The sequence below is a fragment of the Pseudopodoces humilis genome, chromosome 21 (assembly GCF_049639895.1).
Source record: "Pseudopodoces humilis isolate 2021_Gansu_Grassland_sample_001 chromosome 21, ASM4963989v1, whole genome shotgun sequence".
Lineage (NCBI taxonomy): Eukaryota > Metazoa > Chordata > Aves > Passeriformes > Paridae > Pseudopodoces > Pseudopodoces humilis.
The window spans coordinates 7,615,744-7,621,389 of record NC_142220.1 but is presented as its reverse complement, the minus strand read 5'-3'; the positions used below and the strand labels follow the sequence as shown (position 1 = coordinate 7,621,389).

The following is a 5,646-nucleotide window of genomic DNA, read 5'->3' as shown; positions in this document are numbered from 1 at the left end:
TGTCTGCCTGCTCCACACACAGTGCCCAGGCTGCCAAACACCCCCAAACCACAGCAAAGCCATGGGGCTTCCAAAACTTGGGTTTCCTACTGGCATGGAGCTTTTCCCCAGGCTGGGGGTCCCCACAGGAGCAGAAGGGCCAGGGGCAGAGGGACAGCCCCAGAATGGGGGTCCCATGGGGAAGGCAGGGCTGGGTATCCAACCTCAGGGCTACAGGGATACACCACCTTCCCCTCAGCCAGTAATTCAGCCCAGGCAATTGCTCTGTGTCTGGCAACACAGGAGCTGGACCCCCCCACTGCAGGAGCGAAACCAAACATGTTAACAGACAGCTGTGGTTCTGCATGTGCCCTGTGTCCCCATGGTGCTGCACAGAGCCCCTCTGCACTCCCTTTAACCCTGGCAGGTGGCCTGCAAACACACTGCCACAGGAAGGGAACTCAGCATCACCTGTGTGACCCTGCTCAGGCCTGGGGAGGTGCATGTTGCTCCTGCATCCACAGGTGGGGCAGTCCCACGTGTCCCCAGGCTATTTTCCCCGGTAGGGCTCAGTCTGTGCCATCTGTGCTACCATCACACCTCTCCACAAGATCCAAAGCCGTGGTTGCACAGGGATAGACAGCACTTTGGGGACAGCAGGAGGGGAGGAGGCTTTTTCCAGGGGGTGTCAGAATCACAGGTGACAGTGCTGGAGAGCAGAGAGCTGCTGGCAGCTCCCAGGGTTGCGAAAGTCTTTGGCCTTCGTGGCGTGGGATGGGGATTTGGGAGCAAAGCACATCAAGCAAGCTGAAGAGAGTGACATTTTCCTTCCCAGCTGCTCCATCCGTGCCCACGCAGCCGGTGGGATGACTCCGTGCAACTAATGATGCAACGTGATTAGTAAACAAATGATGTATTTGCACCAGGAAACAAAAAAAAAGAGGAAAAGGAGGGAAAAGAAAGAAAACGAGTCACATTCTGGCCTGGCAGCATGCAGCAGTGAGCTCTTTAAAAATCTGCTGAGGAAGGCACTTCCACAGCACATGGTTTGGGCAGATCAATGAAGCTGCAAAGCAGCCTGGCAGGCACACAAATCCACTTTCTAATGAAATTTACAGCAAGTGGAATTTAGGTCACTACTCGGAAGCATTCAGTTTATTCCAGGCAGCTTTTAAAATATTTAAGAAATAGCTGTCAAATTAAGCCTGCTCACCTCTGACTGCAAGGTCCAACTTGGAGCCATGGCAGATTTCTTAGCTATGGCTTAAAAAGAAATATATTTTTAAGCTTTCTTTGATTGCACCCTCCCACCATCACCACAACACAGCGATTGGCATCAACTCCTGCCATGCAATCCTGGCCCTGGTGGGAGCTGTGAGTTCCAAGGATGCTCAGGCTGTACCCAGCCCAGCCTCATCCTTCCCCAGGGTCAGGGCAGTGAGACACCAGACATGTCCTTCCTGCAGGCTGTGCCCAAAGGACTTCAGCTGCTGCTGAAGGAAGAGCAGTGCTACAGCCAGACCTAAAAGCAGCTCTCGAGGGAACAGCTAAAAGCAGCCTCTTAGCAGAGGTGAGCTTTCAGCAAGGCTGAGCCATGCTGAGTGGAAGGGTCTGGGCTTCACTGCAGCTTGCCAGCGTTATTCCCAGATGTCACACTCCAAGAGAGCTGCCAGAGCAGCTTCAGTGAATGGTGGAGGGAGAGGAAAGGTGGCAAACAAGCAGTTTTTTGGCTGTTTACCCAGCAGAAGTGGCCACGGCCCCCAGTCTCCACACTCAAAATTCCTGCAGAGATCAGAGCAGGCCAGACATTTCTGCTTCCAACAAACCCTTACATAACACAGGCTGTGAGCTGATTGCTGCCCCAGCTCAAGGTCCAGCCAGGCACAGAACTCAAAGTTCTTCCAGCCTCAGCACAAACCAGGAGCAGAGTGGGGGAGAGCGGAAGGCAGCCCTGGAGCAGGGCTCAGTGTGAGGGGAGACACCACAGGCACAGCCAGGCCCTCTCTGGGCTGTGCTTTGGAGGACAAAGAGGTTTCCCCATCACTCACCAACCTGCCCCACCTTGGCAGCTGCCCTCAGCTTGTTCCTCACAACCTGGCCATCTCCCCTGCCCACAAGGGACCTGCTCCCCTTCCACAGGGTCTGACCAGACCCCAGCACAGCCCCAGCACTCAGGATTTGGCCTGGCTGCAGTTGAGTTACAACACAGGTGCCTGTGCAAACACCTCTGCCTCCTTCCTCATTATACACATAAATACCCATTTCACGCTCAGCTGATGGAGGATTTGTTAGGCTGGGTTATGATCCTGGCTGCTGCTCCACAGCTGGCTGTGTTCCAGGATCTGGAACCAGGGGACACAGTCTCTGATATCTCTCCCATCAGCACTCCTGGCCATGGATGAGCACCCCAGAGCACGCTCTGACACCATCCCTGTATTCATCCTGCATGGCCTGGCCCTTCTTCCACCTCACTGTCTCTCCTGACAGAGTTCCATGTCCATCCCTGCAGCTCTCCTGCCCCTTTTTCTCCATTCCTTGCCCATAGGGATGTTATTGAGTCTGGAAGAAGTGATCCTTGGATATTATCCGGCTCTCTGGGACCCCTCTTCTCTCTAGGGCATTTTCCCATGGGATTCCTCCAGGAAGGTCCCTGGAGAGGCTGGTTAGCTCTTCCCATGCCCAGGGCTCTGACTGACATCCCTGGCAGCACACAGAGGCCTTGGGCCCTCCTGACTCCACAGAGATGCTCCCCTCCCAGATGGATCCAACTCCAAATGTCTGCAGACCCATACAGTACCAGCAGCTGGAGAGGAGCCTGTGTTCCTCCACATCCCCAGCCACAGCATCACCTTCTCACCCAGACACCCACTGAGTGAGCACTGGGTGCTGGAGCAAAGGCAGCACTGCTGGGTCCAGTTCTGCTCAGGACTTCATTCTTAATGACACTTGGAGACAGAATTTAGCAAGGAAGAAATCCCATACATGGCTAAGGAGCCAACGTGGCCACCTCAAGCTGAGCAGCACATACTACAAGCACAGGGAGCACACACAGCTCAGCAAGCAGCACGGGATTATGGAATTTCACAGCACAGGGTTGTTTGGCTTGGCTTGGGAATGTTGCAGAGCAAGTGGAAATTCCCTCCAGGAAGGGAAATCCAGGAGCCAGGCTCCTGTGCAACATTTGTCCCTGCTGTTTAGATACATTTTGCTCCCCAAACAGAAGGAGAGAGAACTTGAAATGCCCAAGTTATCCTTCCAGGAAACCTCCTGCAGGAGCTGGGTACACCTGATCCAACCTACAGCAGAGCTGCCTGCCCTGCACACTCCAGCTGCTCTTCCTGGCTGCAGGATGGCCAGGGACATCCCATGGAATGCTCCAAGCCCGGCTGGCAGTTGCGTAATGCAACAGGGCAGGGATCTCCCGAGGGATGTAATCCTGCCATGGTCTCGCTGCCTGTGCATACGATAAGAAAGGCTCACAGCTTTCCCATTTCCGTGAAAACGAAAGATTCTGCGGAGCTCCACACCCTCTAGTGGAGGTGGGAGCTCGGCACACCGATGCTCCCAATCCCACAGCACCGCAGAGATCAAGTCGGGATCCCGAAAGCCCCTGCACATCTGCAGGGTGTGACAGCCCCGGGGTCAGTGCAGGTGCCAGTTCTCTGCTGCCTGCACAGCCACCTGCAGCAGTTAAACACCTGCCTGCTGTGCTCAGGCACAAAAGCATTAAATAAGAAAAAAGCAAGTCAACTTTGAAAAATGGATTTTATTCATGTTCACCATCCATTTAGGCACAACTGCTTTCTATAACCTACAGGAAAACTGGAGGGGGACTTTACAAGAGCATGGAGTGCCAGGACAAGGGGGAATGGTTTCAACAGGGAGGGGTTAGGTGGGGTATTGGGGAATTAGTGACGGTGGGGAGGCCCTGGCAGAGGTTGCCCAGACAAGCTGTGGCTACCCTATGGACATGTTCAAGGCCAGGCTGGATGGGGCTTGGGGCAACCTGGGCTAGTGGGAGGTGTCCTTGCCCATGGCAGGGGGTGGAAGGAGATGGTCTTTATGGTCCTTTCCAGCTCAAACCCTTCTATGATTCTGTGATAACCCAAAAAGACCACACAGGTATAACCAAACTGCAAGAGCAGCTCTCACCATCCTGCAGAATCACCTCTCAGTCCAGCCACCTGAAAATAAATAACCAGGATGTTCAGCCAGGAATGCAGCTAAAGCCAGAGCCCCTGTCCTACACAGACCCATCTCCTCTTGATCAGTGTTAACTGAAGCACCATCCCACCCCAGCTCTCCCTAAAATCCTTCCCAAAAGCATCGCTACCACAAGCACTTCCAAAAGCACACCAGAGCCAGATCACCCATCCCACAGCAATAACAAACGGGTAAAGGACCTGTTATTTTGGCAAGGGATTTTTGCCAGGAGCCAAGATCACTGTGGTGCCACTGTGTGGTTCCCAGCACAGGCCTTCCCCCCTCCCTTCCCACACTTGCCAGGGCAGAGTCTGTCCCCAGGTGAACCCCCTGCTGCAGGAGAGACACCAAACATGTAACAACAGAGCAAAGTACACAACTTCCAACAAAGCTTTCCATCTGCTCAAGTGCAGAAACCACCTTATCACTATTCCCTACTATGTGGGGAACAAAGTTGCAACTCAAACAGTATCTAGTGATAAATCAAGCACCCAGGTTCTCATTTCCATACCTGAGAGAGCACCAGTTTGATTTTGCAAGACATTTTCAAAAGACATGTATACATTAAAAAACCCCAACCCTGTTTTTCCTTGGATTAGTGGTGCAGCTGTTGTATGCAGTATCATACATGACCATCAAAATGCTTCATGAATGTTCACACCTGTTACTGCACAGGTGAGGCCCAGCACGGAGCCCACCTGGGAGCTGCTCTTGGGCACGGGTGAGGCTGGCTGGCAGCACCCAGCAGCCGTTCCCCAGCCCACAGACCCCGTACCCCTGCCCAGGAGGAGCACCCAGAGCTCCCACGACTCACCTGGTGCACCCTCACCTCAGGAATGGAAGCACAGAGTCCCACCCATGTCACCATCTGGGGCTGTGGCTTCTCTGGGGCTGAGCCCCCGAAGGAAATCCTGTGAAACTCAAAGTTCTGGGACACTGGCTGCAAAAACAAAGTCCTGGTGTGGTGTTGGCCCGGGGGCTGGCCCTGCAGCCCCCTCCCCACCACACCGCTCACTCCTTACACCCCATCCAGCTGTTCCCTGCTGCTGTCCCACCCTGCTGTGGGCCCAACACCTCCCCAGGGAGCAGCCACAGCCCAGAGTTGTCCTTGCACAGCACCCCAGCCCTCCCACCGAACTCCTACAGTCCCAAAGCCCCCACAGAGACCCCAAACCCTGTGTTCCCCAATGCTCTAGCCCCCCAAACCCTGCCTCCCCCAGCCCTCACTGCAGCCCCCCATGGAACTCTGACCCCCAGGCCGTCAGTACCCCCACTACACCCCAACATCTCCCCTGCATCCCCTCCCACTCCTCACAGCTGCCTCCCCACACCCTGTCCCCCCGACCCTCACTACCCCCCTTCATTGCTTCCCATGCCCCCCAAACCCTGTCTCCCCCAGCCTCCTCACGGTCACCCCCACTTCCCACCCCACTGTAGCACCCCCTGCAACCCCACACCCCTCCC

General features: G+C 54.9%; 1 long non-coding RNA gene and 1 other non-coding gene across 2 annotated transcripts; both read right to left on the bottom strand.

Moving 5' to 3' along the window:
• Positions 1–3,727: 3,727 nt before the first annotated feature.
• On the bottom strand, positions 3,728–5,309 carry LOC148182704 (uncharacterized). The gene is made up of 2 exons (XR_015774336.1): positions 4,997–5,309; positions 3,728–4,163 (listed from the first exon to the last, which is right to left on the bottom strand). It is a non-coding gene; the product is annotated as an uncharacterized LOC148182704 (long non-coding RNA).
• On the bottom strand, positions 4,791–4,946 carry LOC148182705 (small Cajal body-specific RNA 16). The gene has a single exon (XR_015774364.1).
• Positions 5,310–5,646: the final 337 nt, after the last annotated feature.